This window comes from Aythya fuligula, chromosome 1 (genome assembly GCF_009819795.1).
Source record: "Aythya fuligula isolate bAytFul2 chromosome 1, bAytFul2.pri, whole genome shotgun sequence".
In the NCBI taxonomy this organism is placed as follows: Eukaryota; Metazoa; Chordata; class Aves; order Anseriformes; family Anatidae; genus Aythya; species Aythya fuligula.
The window spans coordinates 171020992-171038929 of record NC_045559.1 but is presented as its reverse complement, the minus strand read 5'-3'; positions in this window follow the sequence as shown (position 1 = coordinate 171038929).

Sequence of the window (17938 nt, the reverse complement as noted above, 5' to 3'; positions counted from 1 at the left end):
TTACTGGAGGAGATCATACATGTATAGTCGGTAAGACATTAACCATTAAGTACATGGTCCTAACCTATATCTAATTCATAAAAATTCAGATCATCAGGTGCTAGGAATTATATTTTTGTAGGGCAGCCTTTAACAGGCTGGGAAAAGATGAGAAAAACAAGTATGTGATTAATAGATCTATTAGAAACAATGACAGTTTTAAAAATAGTGATGCTTGTTACTTTTTAACTATGGTGAATGTGAGGTATAATAAAAACATGTGCTTTCAGAAGGGAACGCACATGAGCTGGGTGGTTATAGAAAACAAATTTATGCCCAAGATTTTGGGGAAAAATTACAAGGGCAGTTATCTAAGACAAAAATATTATTTTAATAACACTAAAAATTTAAGTGTCACTAGATATTTACTCGGCTCTTAGACCTACAAGCTAGACTGCCAGGGGCTATTGTAACCTGCACACCTGACATTTCAGAACATATTCTTATTCTTTTGGTCATTAGTACATACCAGTCCTGGTTAGAATTTCTCCAGATTAAATATTAACATTATTGCTTTACACACTTTTTTGAATTTGTAAACCTCAAAAGTATTCTGCAGATAGAAACATTAGTCAGTAATTTGGATCAGTGCTGACCAGTTTGAATAAAATTAAATGGTCATTTGGATTAAAGAAAAAAATCTTTAATTTTAATCTTAATCTTTAATCTTAAAGAAAAAAATCACTACAACAACACAAAAACAACACCAGAAAATTACAGATATATGCTAGCTGTTATTTGAAAGCATTTTTGACTATGCGAACCTGCTGTGCATATACCAAATTAAAACTTTTATAATTTTTAATTATATATATATATATGCATATATATTGCATGTATTGACCAAATGGATAGTAACAGATCAAAGGACAAAAAGAATTACAGTTTATTGTGTCAATGATCCATAGGTTAAAGACTTCCTAAGTGCACATACGTAAGCAAAAGCAAATGGAATCAGACTAGGCTATCATGACCATCAACAGTAGATTAAAGATGACTGAATAGCTACAGTTTTAAGTGGAGCAGACATACTGGCTTTGCTGACTATTGCCAAAGTAATCTCAATCACAGTTTTTATTTTCTGTTTATTCAAAAAAATAGCAAAATAAACTGAAGATGAGTGTAAAGATGCTCTTAGCTTGGATGAAGGTATTGAGGTGATGTGGAAGATTTAGTTCAGGTCAAAGTCACATTCAGCCTAGTTACTGCATGTCTGCAAAGACTGGAGAGAATGAGAAAGCATTTTAAGTGTGTTGGAATTCCTCTATCCACATTAACTAGCAGTAAGTTGTTCAGAACAGTGGTAGAAAAGAATGGCATTCAGGGACTATTTGGTTAGCATGAAGAGGGAGTCCTCTCTATCTGTGAAAGGCTTTGGCTCTCATTCTGTGGTGGTTTCACAGTGATGTCTAAGCTAAGCTCCACCATACCACTCTCACTCCCATTCTCAAATGAACATGGGGAGAATATATGATGGAAAAAAAAAGGTTCATCTTTTGAGATAAGGACAGGTAGATCACTCACCAATTACTAGAGTTAGCACAGGGAGATTAACAGACTACAGCAGTGAGAAATAAAGCAAATTAAAAACACCTCCCTCTTCCTCCCCCCCCCCCTCCCAGCCCACCCTCTTCTATCTCCTCTCCCAGCGTGGGGTCCCTCCCACGGGATGCTGTCCTTCCCAAATTGATCCTGCAGGGGCTTCCCACAAGCAGCAGCTCTTCAAGAACTGCTCCAGTATGGCTTTGTGCCAGGAAGTCCTTCAGGAATGGACTGCTCTAGCACAGGTCCCCCATGGCTGGCAGCTCTTGTCAGATCGGCTGCTCCAATGTGGGCTGCAGTTCCAACCCAGAGTCTGCTGCTGCATGGGCTTTCCATGGGCTTCAGTCTTCTTCAGGAAACATCCATCTGCTCCTCCATGGTTACAGCATGAACATGTGCTCCACCATGGTACACTGTAGGTGGAGAAACTTCTCCACCATGGATGTCTCCACATGTTACAGAGAATTTCTCCAGAGCCTGGAACACCTCCCTCTCCTCCTTCTTCATTGACCTTGGTTCTGCAGAGTTGTTTGTCTTACGTTTTCTCACTTCACTCTCCCACCTGCTGTAGTGCAACATTTTTTTTTTCCTTTCTTAAATCTTCTTTCACAAATGTGCAACCAGCATTGCTCATTGGATCGGATTTGGCCAGTGGCAGAACACTTTTGGAGCTTACTGTAACTGGCTCTTATCTTACATGGGTCAGCTCTGGACTCTTCTCACAGAGGCCACTGCTGCAGCTCCCCTGCTACCAAAACCTTACTAACTAACCTCAATACACATTTTAATCATGTAAATCCCCTAAGCCCTGCCTCAGAATGAAGATGAAGCAAAATTTGAGGTCAACAGCAGCAGCAGAAACCTGAGAATGAACAATGGGTCGACATAGCCTCCACAAATCACATGGAAGAATAAACACAAAGGCGAGAGGGTAGACCAAACTTTCACCCAGTGAAGGAGACAGAGCCATTTATATGAACTAGAAGAAGTGATGACTGATATGGTATAGCAATAAACTGGAGAATAATGTCAGTTCTATCAGAAATAAGACAAGTAACTAGTTTTATTTTTGTCATTTTTTTCTATTTTTTTTTTTTTACATGTATGTGAAAGTTGTATCAACAAATTCCCAAACCTAAAAGTTCTTCATTTATAATCAGATATACATCATACAGCAAATCATAGAATCATAGAATGGCCTGGGTTGAAAAGGACCTTAAAGATCATCTAGTTTCAACCCCTCTGCTCTAGGCAGGGTTGCCAACCACTAGAGCAGGCTGCCCATCCAGCCTGACACATCCAGCAGAGCCACATCCAGCCTGGCCTTGAATGCCTCCAGGGACAGGACATCCACAGCTTCTCTGGGCAACTGGTTCCAGTGCCTCACCACACTCTGAGTGAAAAAATGTATCCTAATATCTAACCTAAATCTCCTGTCTTAGTTTAAAACCATTCCCCCTTGTCCTATCACTACCAATACATGTAAACAGGCATTCCCCCTCCTGTTAATATGCTCTATTCAAGTACTGGAAGGCCACAATGAGGTCTTCCCAGAGCCTTCTCTTCTCCAAGCTAAACAAGCCCAGTTCTCTCAACCTTTCTGCATAGGAGAGGTGCTCCAGCCCTCTGATCATCTTAGTGGCCCTCCTCTGGACCCGTTCCAAGAGCTCCACATCATTCTTGTGCTGGGGGCTCCAGGCCTGCACACAGTATTCCAGATGGGGTCTCTCAAGAGCGGAGTAGAAGGGGAAAATCACTCCCCTCTCCCTGCTGGCCACCCCTTTTTTAATGCAGCCCAGGACATAGCTGGTCTTCCGGGCTGAAAATCATAGCAATCATAATATTTTTGTTTGTTTAAGAATGAGTATAACAACAGAATGAATATCAGCTATTTTGTTTCTATGTATGATATAGTATAACGAGGTAACTTTCACCCTTGGTATCTTTGCTATCTGTTTAGTCTATTCTGTGGCCTGATATTAACAGTCAAAATTCTCATGGAAAAATGGAAAACAAAAGTCATATGTTATTAAAACAGTGGATACACAATTTGAGGTTTAAGGGAACAACTCTCACAGGATGAGGTTAGACAGCAGCGATCTATCTTAAAATGTGTCTCACATCTTTTAACCTGTGTTTCACATCTTTTAACCTGTGTGCAACTGCACACAGCTATTTAAATCACATTGAAATCATCACAATGATGCTTACACTCATCTGTGTTTGCATGATCCAAGGCCTTGCATTCATTGCAGTCTGGTGGAACAAGTCCAATAGAAAATTATTTTTGACAGTCATGAAGTGGACCAATTTATGTGTAAAAAGGAGTATTTTGTATGGGAACTAGCAGATGTTCCTTCAGCACTGATTGTTTCACTGAATATAGTAAGCATCACTGGTTAATGCAATGAAAATGCAGTGCAAGAAGTGTATTAGGAATAAAACCATTGTCTAATACAATACTTTATAATATAGACATCTTACAGACTAACATACTGATAGACTTAGAAATGATTTCTTATAAGATGATAATATGCATGAAATTTCTAAAATTTTTGGAAGTGATTTGATGCTATATGAAAAGAAAGAAAAGGTCCAAAGCCACGATTTATTTTTGTTTCAGGCTAATTGCAGAAAATGAGAGTGTAAGTTTTGTAATTTGTGAATATTGGTTTGTGTGGTCAATCAAGGGGAAAGCTGAGACTTGTAAAACACAGGCCATCTGTATTTGTGGGAATAATTAAGTATAGTACAACCTGTGGCAAAATGGGCAAAATGACAGAAGTATAGATACTTAGCATGGAAATATTAAGGAAATCCTATTTATAAGTTAGTGCATGGTTAATAATCTTTTTTTTTTTTTTTCTTTTTTTTTTTTTTTTCCATGTAGCATTCAGTAGGCTCAGTTTTCTTTTCAGTTGAATTATATTGCCCAAAGCTGTACTATGGAATGGATTGGAGAATTCAAGAAAAGATCATTTTTGACTAGGCCCACAATTAAATACCAATGAAAATCCTCCATCCTTTAAAAGAAAACCCCATTAAATAACTTCTCATGGTTTAACAAGATAATTAAAAAAAGGAGTTATTTTATTGTTAGTAATAAGAAGCATTCCTCAAAATTGGCTGATATTGAAACATACTTCCAGAACTGAGAGAATCTAATAAAGCAGATACTTAATAACTATGTACTTGACTTTGTAAAGGTAGTGCTAAGTCACCACAAATGACACTGTCTTGTCCTAAACATAACATCTGAAATATTGAATTTTGAAAGGTTTTCAAATTTCTTGAACAATTTCATTTAAAGAAAAAAAAATATTTATTTTATGTTTAACAACTTGATAGTTCATGACCCTAGGTGATACAGCCCAGCATGCTTCCTGACTCAAATTTACTTGATCATACGGTGCTCTGCAGCATATTTGAAGACTAAGTGTATGTATTCATACTGTTTTGCATGTACTGGAAGCTCAGGTGCCCTATATAGATCTCCTGCTTTCACAGTAACGAATACCATGCCTTCTTGGGACCATTTGAGCAGGCTATCATTACTCTGTGCAAGTCCTGCTAAGTTCTGCTATAAAACAGTAGGGTCCAGGTTTTACTGATACCATTCCTCCAAGTGAACTTTCAACTCTGTATATAGTTTAGAAATTACTATAACACATTAAAAATATATGTAGACCCTGGTAAATCCCAGGTAATCCTTGAAAAGACCAGTAAGTAATCCAGCTGAAGTTGAATATGTGAAAGACAGGCAGAAAAGTAAATAAAGTAGAATTTTCTATCCATAGAAACTGGCTACAGTGAATGTGCTTAAATCATTGATGAATCATCCCAATAAATATAAAGCATTAAGGAAATGCAATTAATTTTGAAGTATGAAAATTGGTTATATGCTCAGTCAGGATTTACAGTCAATTAGTTTTTTCAAAGTGATAGTATTATAGAATCCTAGAATGGCTTGGGTTGGAAGGGAACTTAAAGATCATCTAACTCCAACCCTCCTGCCATAGGCAGGGATGCCACCCACTAGATCAGGTTGGCCTAAGCCCCATCCAGCCTGGCCTTGAATGCATCCAGGGATGGGGCTTCCACAACTTCTCTTGGCAACATGTATTCCTTGAAAGCATTTTATTTGCTGTTAAAACTTTTAAAAAACAAAGAGAAATCATTACAAGGTGGCTTGGATGATTGACCTTCAATAGTCACTGATGAAATCTTTGTACTGTTTGTTACATTTCTAGGCATTGGTTAGATATTTGCATTTTTCTGCAGAGATCTTTTGGCTTTGCTACCTTGTATTCATATCCATTGCTTCCCCACTCATCTTGTTTGATTAATTCCTGAATACTATGCCAATCTTATAATACATTAAAAAAATAATAATTATATTTATATTGCAATAATGACTTTAAAAAAATTAACATTTTTTTCTGCATCATCTAATGAAATAGAGTCAGTCTTTGGGGTTCATTATCACTCTCATGTCATAAAGAATGTTTTGCTGTGCTCTCAAATAAACAATTTATTTCTTCAAAATAAAATCCCACAATCCACAATTTACATCCTTTGAAAACTCTGAGAAAGCTTGAACTTATTTGTGCCCTACTTTTAGGAGCAAAGGGGGGGTTGTGCAATTTTGAAACAGATAGGTAATTCAAGTTGAATATGAGCCAGCAGTGTGCCCTGGCAGCCAGGAAGGCCAACCGTATCCTGGGATGCATCAAGCACAGCATTGCTAGTTGATTGAGGGCTAGTTGATTGTCCCGCTCTACTCTGCGCTGGTCTGGCCTCACCTCAAGTACTCAAGTTCTGGGCACCACAGTACTAGAAGGACATTAAACTGTTGGAGAGAGTCCAGAGAAGGGCAATGAAGATGGTGAAGGGCCTAGAGGGGAAGACGCATGAGGAGAGGCTGAGGGCACTGGGCCTGTTCAGCCTGAGAAAGAGGAGGCTGAGGGGGGACCTCATCACAGTCTTTGCGAGGGGGAGTGGAGAGGCAGGTGACCTATTCTCTGTAAACACCAGTGACAGGACCCACAGGAATGGTGTTAAGCAGAGGCAGGGGAAGTTTAGGCTGAATATCAGGGAAGAGGTTCTTCACTGAGAAGGTGGTTGCACACTGGAACAGGCTCCCTAGGGACGTAGTCAGTGCACCAAGCCTGTATGAATTTAAAAAGTGATTGGACTGTGCACTTAGTCACATGGTCTAAACTTTTGGGCAGACCTGTGCAGTGCTAGGAGTTGGACTTGATGATCCTTATGGGTCCCTTCCAACTTGGGATATTCTGTGATTCTATTATTCTATGATTCATTGATAGTCACTTAGAAATAGACAATCAGCATAAATCTGAATGTATGGGGACATCCAGATCTAATTTTTTAATGGCTTTTCAAACTGATGCCACCTCTCTATAGATGCCAAAAGCAGACAAAATGCAGAATGCTAAAGAATTTGCTCTTTCCTGCAGTACTATTTAATTTAACTAAACTAACTGAATTTAATACATACATGACAATAATGTGCAGGTATTAGGTTCTTCCATCTTGTACTGCTGTATACAGATAAGCTTTTCTCATTGCTTCTGTATCACAGAATCATGTAATTAATTACAGAATGGTTGAGGTTGGAAGTGATCTCTGGAGATCATCTTGTCCGACCCCTCCTGCCAAGCACAGAGGGTTGCACAGGATCACATCTCCAGAGAAGGAGACTCCACAGCCTCTCTGGGCAACCTATTCCAGAGCTCTGTTACCCTCACAGTAATGAAAGAAATGCCCTCTCACATTAAGCTGGAACTTCCAGCTTAAGTTTGTGACCACTGCTTCTTGTGCTCTTGCTGGGCACCAATGAAGAGTCTGGCCCCATCCTCTTGACACCCTCCAGTAAGATATTTATATAAATTTATACACATTGATAAGATCCCTTCTCAGTCTTCTCTTCTTCAAGAGAAACAGACACAGCTCTCAGCCTCTCCTCATAGGACAGATGCTCCAGTCCCCTCATCACCTTAGTAGCCCTCTGCTGGCCTTGCTCGAGGAACTTGATGTCCCTCTTGTGCTGGGGAGCACAGAACTGGACAAAATACTCCAGGTGAGACCTCACCAGGGCTGAGTAAATGGGGAGGATCACCTCCCTCAGACTGCTGATCTTCCTGATGAAACCCAGGATACCATTGGCCTTCTAGTCTACAAGGGCACATTGCTGACATGGTTAACCTGCCGTCCACCAGGACTCCAAGGTCTTTCTCCCCAGACCTGCTTTCCAGCAGCCATTCATGGTAAATTGAGTATTACCTAGTATTAACAGACTTGGCTATTCAGAAAATACATGTGATTATTTAAGATCTGAACACAAGTACAGGCTCTGCCAATGAGACCAGTGATTCTTCTAGAAAAGTATCCTGTCTCTGAGGGTAACAGTAACTACCTGATTCAGGCAAAAAAGTAAAATCACACATAGCAACAACTATGGAACATACATATATATTTCTATAAGGAAAGCTACATCGTGCTATTAGTATCTAACAAGAGTCAGTGGGATTTATTATGCCACTATGTAGCTTTGGAATGGAAATCAGACCAGTGAGCTTTTGTGGGTTCAGCCATTATTACACCCTTATCATGTTTAATTTACAGGGCAATACTAGTACAGTTTAGGTATCTTTCATTTAAGAAGTAGTTGGACGGTTCAGACAGTGCAATTCTTTTCCAGCAGTCATGAAAGGGTCCTGCTAAACATGCAGTTCTCTCAAGTACACCTTACCAAAGGTTTATATAGTGAGAAGATTGCTCATGGGGAGGAAATCACTAGCTCCTGTGGAGCATCCTAACTGAAGAGTTAATCACACAGCATGCTAAAGGGTTAGCACACTCAGGTGAAATCATCTGTGCCTTTTAAAATAAGATATATCATCACTGACTTATTAAAGTTTTGTCTATTCCCCTGAATAGTCTTTTATTGACTCAGACAATCCTTTGTACTTTCCTGGCATGAAATTATAATAAAAGGTTGAATCTTACAGATGTCTAAAATGTCCTTGAAATGAAAAGGGAAAATGGCTCAGGCTGCATTTCAAAAGTGAATATATATCACCCATCACAGAAAAAAGAAAAAAAAAAAAAGAATTGACTTTGTATTCATTAGATGTTCTGTGAAATAATCTTCAATTAAATGAACAATAGATTCCTTGTTCCAACAAAGATAAAGCTTTAATCTCACATATATTTTCCCTTCTTTTGTCCATATGTCAAAATTGTGTTTAGAATTCAAACCTTCAGAAAATTGTTGTTGTTAAGATAGGAAGTGGAATAGAAAAGCAGCCCTAACTGAACTCTCAGAAACACCATGATCACTGACACAATTTTACATCTGTTTTGGCACTCTTGGAAGCAAGGCAAGATTTAGTTGGCCAGATAGGCCAGCATAATCCCATAGACATAATAATTCCCATTTATGGCAATTTATACCTTTAGGATGTGAACTACTGAACCTTCACAATGTAGACAGAAAAAAAAAAAGAAGGATGGGAGCACTTATGATGTTATTTGCCTCATAATTTCTGAGTTCAGGAAGGATTATCTAAATTTATCTTTAGCCTTTAAACACATTTTAATGATTATTTAAATTACAGAAGTGCCAATGGGCTCAGCCATAAATAAGATCTTAATTTTGTTAGATGCAAACAATGTGTCTCTAACATACACTAGGTGTATTTTGTAGAATACACATAGATGTATTCCACATGAGGTTTTCATCGCCCTGAATTTATGTAATAATAAGGCATTTACAGATGGAGGTTACAGACAGATACAATGAGGTTCAGGGGAAAAAAAAAAAAAAAAAAGGTATGGTCTATTGACAAATACAGATCAGAGCTGGAAGGCATCAGACATTCAAAACTCACTGAAGTGTGAAATGTCTGCCTCACAGGTTAAAATGCAAATGATTTTGCAGGAGGGGATATTGAACTACTCAGTGTTCAGAGCAGAACTGAAGCCAAAGGACTTACATTTTAGAAAAGTGAAAGTGGAGCTGCTGGTTTTAATAAGAGAATTCATAGAATCATAGAATATCCTGAGTTGGAAGGGACCCTTAAGGATCATCAAGTCCAACTCTTGACACCGCACAGGTCTACCCAAAAGTTCAGACCATGTGACTAAGTGCACAGTCCAATCTCTTCTTAAATTCAGACAGGCTCGGTGCAGTGACCACTTCCCTGGGGAGCCTGTTCCAGTGTGCAACCACCCTCTCTGTGAAGAACCCCCTCCTGAGGTCCAGCCTAAATTTCCCCTGCCTCAGCTTAACCCCGTTCCCGCGGGTCCTGGCACTAGTGTTAATGGAGAAAAGGTCTCCTGCCTCTTGACAACCCCTTACGAGGAAGTTGTAGACTGTGATGAGGTCTCCCCTCAGCCTCCTCTTCTCCAGGCTGAACAGGCCCAGTGACCTCAGCCGTTCCTCGTACGTCTTCCCCTCAAGGCCTTTCACCATCTTCATAGCCCTCCTCTGGACACTTTCCAACAGTTTCATGTCCTTTTTATACTGTGGTGCCCAGAACTGCACACAGTACTCGAGGTGAGGCCGCACCAGCGCAGAGTAGAGCGGGACAATCACCTCCCTTGACCTACTAGCGATGCCGTGCTTGATGCACCCCAGGACACGGTTGGCCCTCCTGGCTGCCAGGGCACACTGCTGGCTCATATTCAACTTGCTGTCTACCACGACCCCCAGATCCCTCTCTTCTAGGCTGCTCTCCAGCGTCTCATCGCCCAGTCTGTACATGCAGCCAGGGTTTCCCCGTCCCAGGTGCAGGACCCGGCACTTGCTCTTATTGAACTTCATGCGGTTGGTGATCGCCCAGCTCTCCAACCTGTCCAGATCCCTCTGTAAGGCCTTTACGCCCTCATTTGAGTCCACAACTCCTCCAAGTTTGGTGTCATCAGCAAACTTGCTCAAAATACCCTCTATTCCTACATCCAGATCATTTATAAAAATATTGAAAAGTACCGGCCCTAAAATGGAGCCTTGAGGGACCCCACTGGTGACCGCCCACCAGCCTGACGCAGCCCCATTTACCATAACCCTTTGGGCCCTGCCCGTTAGCCAATTGCTCACCCATCGTATGATGTTTTTATTTAGCTGTATGGTGGACATTTTGTCCAGTAGGATCCTATGGGAAACCGTGTCAAAAGCCTTGCTGAAGTCCAAAAAAATCACATCAGCTGGTTTCCCTTGGTCCACCATACGGGTGATCTTATCATAAAATTGAAACAGAAGATTTACTGTAAAAATAGTGGAAAAAATGTGTAATATAGCTTTTGGTCAAGAAATATGGCCTAGATTTGAGCAGTGTGCTCCAGAATGAGTTAGACTGAAACTGAATTATGCCAGTGAATATATCTCATGTTTTCCTTTGCAAAGATGCTACGGAAACTTTTCATGATCATGGAGTTCCTCGGGCTTCATTCCTCAAGTGCTCCCTATGCCCTGTGTCAGTCAGAAAAGAGGAGGCCCCCTCAGCCCCTTATTATTAGTGAATATAATGGTAAATAGTTAATGATACCTATATTATGTCATGTTTCTAAGTTCATTAGCAGAATATTATGTTCTTAGCATTTCCCTGTATCTTCATTATATAGTTGCTGCATTAGTACAAAAAATGGCAGTGACTAGGAAGTAGAACAGGAGCTCAGTTTATTTCCATTAGAAATTATCAATCCTGTATTTCCTGTATGGCCCCATTCTCAGCTGGAAGTCAGAATTTTCTCACCTTAATACTATGCTTTTACTCTGCTGGTGAAATAGATTGAGAATTTTGTCTGCACAGCTTGCAGAGTCCATTTTTGAGGCTGTTCCTATTTGACAAATTGCAAACATTCTTTCAACTATAAAGACAATCACTGTTTTCCTGCTCTAGTTTAGCCAGAACCTTAACTAAAATTCTTAGAGTTCTGATCCAAGGCTAACAGTAGTATTACTGGCTTAAAATGCACCACTCAAATGTAATTGCTCTTATAGTAAATCAGCTCCCATTGAGCAGAATTGTTTTGTCACATTGGTAATAAAGTCATTTGGCAAGGATCAGAGAACAACTTGTAGGGCTGATCAGGGATTCACTAGGCATCTAGAAAGTTATAAAAAGGAAAGCAAATAAGTTTGATCTGCTTTAGTCTTCTTCTGCTAAGGATGAAGGCAAGCTGTATGCCCAAGGGAAAAAATAAAACAGAGAAAGCCAAAGGAAAAGTAGGGCTTCTAGAGAAATGGTGAGCCAGAATAAAAGACCTCATGTTTGGAAACCATATTGTTCCTTTTTTTTTTTTTAAATTGTAATTTTAATTTTATTTATATTTTCTTCTGACATATTATTTAAGTAAAAACAATAGTATGCTTAGAAAATCTGGGCAAAATTTATATATCTGCTTATTTGATGACTTCTACCTTAGTAATTCTGAAGAATTAATCTGCAAGCTAGTATTAAAAGTGTTAAATTCTGAGGCAATTAAGGTATGGGTGCAGACTAGTCCTTAAAAGAGAATATTTGAACTCTGAAACAATTTTTATACCACCTCTGCCCCCATAAAAGAAAAAAAAATAAAAAAATTAAATGCGTTTCCTGGACAAGAGGGCAAAGAGAAATGGACACAATATAAAGCATTATTTATAGTTTTTCTTTTATGCCCCAATAGAACAATCCTTTTCTTGACCCCGGGTGCAGTAATGGGGCCATTATATTTTTATCTCCAGAAAATAAAAATAACTGAATCAAATACAATTTTTGTTTCTGTGAAGGCATTTTAAATACAGAAAAAATACAGAAATGTCAATTTCCTCCTTCTATACAAAGGACAGCATGGGCCCATTCATCTACTTTTAAATAAGCTTTAGATGACAATGCAAAAATCTTGTGTTGTTTGAATTATGTGTTTCCAAACCTCAGATGTTTACATCAGATTCTTTACTTTACCTTACCTTCAGTAGCTTTCCTGAATGTTTTTGAGTATATCCAGCCTAATTTCCATTTTTTAAAACAAGACTTGTTTACTTGTCATATTTAACATGTCAAGTCACCAGGGCTTGACCTAATTAGGTGCTAAAATAGCACCTAATTTTCTTCCATGCTGGTACTGATTCCTCCAGCTAATACTCTCATTAGAGCCACTTACAGAAAAGGGAGAGACAGAACTCTAGTCTTTGTTGGCTGGATTTCTTCTGTTCTTCAGATTAGGTAAACGCTTATGTATTTGCAAATTTTTATGGACCTGCAAGCAAGAGTTTAATGGGACAGGCTATGAGAACTTCAAAATTTGGCTTTTTTCATTTCTTTACTCCACTTTAAATATCCTTGTTTATGTCTAACTACCTCGTCCTTTGACTGATGCACTTTCATGTTATTTTCCTCTTCTGATGTCTTTGCTAATACACTTCATGAAATCACAAACTTGTATTGTTTCAAAAGTTGATTTAAAAAAAATCAAGCTATAAAATATATAGTTCAGAGGCAGCAACATCCTAAACAAGCCAAACTGAAGCCAAAACCAAGCAGTGACCTCTAATAATTTTTTAATTATTATTCTCAGTTTAAATAGCTAGAGATTTCAACATCAGTCCTAAATGTTTGTATATATCTTAGCCTGAAATTTCTTTACATAAGATATAAAATAAATGATCATATTAATAGGAAAAGAAAAAAAATGATTAGTAGGAGTTTCTGCAACACTTGTCTTTAATTATGATACAATTATTCTGTACTCTTTTTGGTTTGAACCATCAGACTTATTTTGGACATGGAATGAGAAGATGCAATCTTTAGAAGTGACTGTAGATTTACTTTAAGGGGACCCTAGGGTACACAGCTCTTAATATATATTTTTTGCATTTATATGTGTGAAGCACAACTAATATCTGAGTTACCACAGTCTGAAGCAGGAGTTTGTACCTTCAAAAGACAATATAACTACACAGGTCACAGAGTGCTATATTACATTCAGTTTATGCTGAGGTTTTGAAGAGCTTCACACTTAATTCATTATAATCTTTTAATTTTTTTTCTTGCATTTTTTATATGGGGGTATGCTTTTTTTCTTTTCTATAATTCACATTTCTATACTTAGAAATATCTTAGCAATGTATTAGTTAGAAATACCAGATAACCTTTCATAAGGAAGTACACAAAAACACAAATGAAAATTACACCCAAGCCCTAGGCTTTATGGTATTCTCCTTGTCATTTCACCACAATTACAGGGCTACTTGTTCATCTTAAGATATTGATATGATTTTCATTAAACAAGTCAGGAAGTAAATTACTGATGTTTAACTGCAGTTATTTACTTTCATTCAGGACAACTACAGATGCAAAGTTTAAGTCATGCCAAAAGACTAGACTTAAAATCCAAATTTTATATTGCCCTGAGTAAACTTGTAGAACTATGGCACTATGCATGAAGTACTGTGCAACAGAAGGCAGGGGGAAAGCATGGCATTATGAACTGTGAACTATAGGATCAATTATCTGTCTTTGTCAGCTTTATGCCTATTCAATTAGTTGATTAAATAAATCACTCAGAAAAGCTTGAATGCTGACACATATTTTATTCATATTGGCAAACTGGCTGCTGGAAGTCCTCTTTTCATTCTGCAGTAATTACTTTTTTTTTTTTTTTTTTTTTTTTTCAAAGTTCAGAAGATTTAAGCCCATAGATAGGAAGGTACTCTGCCTACAGGATTGCCACAAGGTCAGTCTGTGCTGAAAAACAGTTACTGTATTTTATTTTTTGATGTCTACACCAAATATTTAGAACATATGGTGTGTAGGTATATGGTATATACATGTACTTATGATGATGGACTTTCTGATGAAGTCAGTGCTAGGAGACCAATAAACGTCACAGAATTTTAGAGAGTCACTAAGCACATGAGCAGCAGAAAGAACTCATGTTGTAAAATATACAAACAAAGCATTTGTATCCCATTTTAAAATACTCATTAGGTATATGATGTCCTTTGAACTCAGGTAGGCACATAAGTAGTTTTGAGTAACTAAGTCTCCAAATTTTGCTTGGGAACGTGGCAGAATTCTGTGTTTCAGTTCCAGAGAGAGGATCACTACTACAATATAGATTCTAAATGCTCTCTTTAGAAAAGCAAATACATAAATAAATAAATACCTGCATTTCTCTTATGCTTGAATTTTGGATGAAATATATGGCATCCTTGCCTAGCCATTCATCATTGGACCTTCAGAGTTGAAAAGACATTCTGCTACTAAGTCAAGGGCTCCTTCCTTCCAGTCAAGACACTCCACTAAAAATTGCTTGGCTTGTTTCACACTAAAGACTTGTAGTCACTGTTGCAACAGCTAATTCTTGATCTAGACTTGGAAAATAAGTCTGTGTTATTGTTAGATGCCTATGGAATAGCAAACACAAAGACTGGTGTTTTCAGCTAGCCTGTGTAAAATTCTTATGACAAAGGAAGGGCTGTCTGATCTTCTGGAGATGTGATATGACATGGACATCAGATAAAGCTATCAAGAAATCACTGCAAAGTTTATGATATGAATGTGCCCAGTCATCCACAGAGAGAGACAATCTTTTGTTACTTGGTTTGAGGGCCAAATAATTCCCTGGACCACTCTGTTTTCACACTGTTGATATTGCTACAGTACCAAATACTACTTAGCAATTTTAACCTACTGGTTTCAAATAAAACATAATAATAACTCCATGGAAATTAATTCTCTTTCTCTCTGGCTTAATTACCAGACTGACAATCACAGATTTCCTAGTTCAATATATCCAGCCCTTGAATGTCCATTTTTTTTTTTTTAAATAAATTGGAACAGTTTTAGCAAGAAACTGCATTTCTTAATAGCTTCTAACCCTGTGATTAAAATATTTGCTAGGAGTATGGGATAATACGGATCTTAATTATATACACTTGTATATAAATGTTGTATAGAGTCCAGTCTTTCCTTTTTACACAATTGTAATTCTGGGAATTGCCCCTATAATCTGTAATAGAGAAACATCCCATTTTATATGTCTGAGACATAGGGAGGATTTTGAAACCAGGAGTGTGAATTTTATCAACACTGCCACATGTAGTTGGTAAGTGACTGCAATGACTGTGACAAATTCTGTCACTGTGATTCAGTGACAAATGTATTCTAATTGTCAAAAGATTATACACCACGAAAATGGTGATCTGAAATTTCAAAAACATTTCAGAAAAAAAGCTGAAAAATATCAGCCAAACTGCCAGGGTTTCATTTATCATTCATTTTCCAATCCAAAATATTTTTCAATTTACTCTTAAAACAACAACAACAACAAAAATAAAACATGCAACATCAACAAACAAACTGTAAAGGAACAATAAAACTGGTAGAAAAGAATAATTTCCTTTGGTATATCACTAGTATAAATTTGTGTCACAATTTAGAAAAACAAACAAAAAACAACAACAACAAACAAAAAACAGTCTTTTTTACAAAGTGAAAGAAATGCAACCACCTTTTTACTTCTGTCAAAATGTAGCAAGGCTTCCCAAACCCACTTCAGTCACTCACAAAGAGAAGTTCCCTTCAAATACTTGATGTCATCGCAAGAAAATCATATATTCACTTACTGTAAATTTTGTTCAACCAATCTGGCATTTAAAGGTTTGCTTAGTATTCTCTAAAAGTACTATATTTGTAATTGTTTGCTGTGTTGATGGGAACTTAGTGAAAATATCTCAATACATATTGAATTCATTGCAGTTTCTTGGACCTATGTAATTAGCAAGAGTTGTGTATTTGTTTAGTTGTTAATGTACAGAACTGGTAATTCAGTTCAACGTGGTTTTTGTGTATTAAACCAAACAGAAATTTACATAAACAGATAGAGCTTATGCTACAGTAAAACAGGCTACCAGGATTCAAATTTTATTCAAATTCTATTGATTTTCAAATCAATAGAAAATCATAATGCTCTTGAAATTAATGCTGGGGCACAATAAGTTTGTTGATATTCACAATGTAAACTATTTATTTTATTTTATTTTATTTTATTTTATTTTATTTTATTTTATTTTATTTTTCCCTGGTGGAAGTTTGTTTAGGCAATGGGATAATACCCCAAATTTGGCAATTTGGCAATTACTCCAAAGCTTAAAAATAAATTTAAAACCCCCATCATTTGGTTGCTGAATTGGTTTAAGGTACAATGGTGAGCTGCACTCACCATTGCTTTCAAGCCTTCCAAGAAATATCTATGCTATTAACTTTAGCTCTTTTGAAGGGATTACTTCACTCTATTTATTTATATATTTTTGGTTCCATCCTTTCCTTCCTCTTAGCTAAATGCTATATGCAAGTAGCTAAAGAATCTATTGTCCTTTCCTCCATCTTTTTAAAGTTTAAAAATATTTCATTTCTTTTTCTCATAGCATTATAAGAAATCTATCCTGATATATAATGGCTCATAAAAAAATTTAATTTTTGAAGTACCTGCCAGCTCTGTCATGGAAAAGCTCATTTCAGTAGCACCAATCTTTGTTGTTTGGTTTTATGGAGAAAGCACTACCAAGACATACCTGTAAAATACTGAAAGTAAAATAATGAATAAAATAAAATTTAAAAAAATGAACTGTAAATGGGATTTTCCTGAAACAATGTACTAAAGCCATTTGAAGTATATGCCCAAAAAACTTGTTGTGGAAAAATGAAATAAAGATACAAAATTTGCATAATACATAGTTGCATACAACTTTTGTTGTTGTTGTTGTTGTAATTATATATAATTTTTGTACCCATAGTTACACATATTCACATGTAATAACTTCTGTCATTTTCTATCATTTTCTCACTAAGGTTTATAATTTCCATTTGTTTGGACCTAGCAACCACACACAACTGCTTCTTGAAGATAGCTTTTAATTTTTTTTTTTTGAGATGAGTTAAATTGCATAAAAACAGAATTTTTGTTATTCAGTGCTTTGCCTTTTTTTTTTATTATTATTTTTTTTCCATCTCTTCAACTTTTGCTTTACTTATATAATTAAAAATGCTTTTGTTGGGTCAGGCTAAAGGTTCATCTAGCTTTGAAGTCTGCTTCTGGCAACGACTGATTGATATTTAGGAAAAGAGGGCAAGAACAAGGCAATTTTATAGCTTCTGGCAATTTGCTATTCAGAGACTTCCTTAGCTGGAAGTTATACAATTTTTTCCTCTTCAGAATTATTCTAATCACTTTAAACTCTCACTTAAACTTTTTACTATCCACACATTTTGTGGCAAAAGTTCCACTACTTAACCGTGTATGGTGTAGATAGCATTACACTTTGTTTGCTTTAATGCTTATGCCTGTG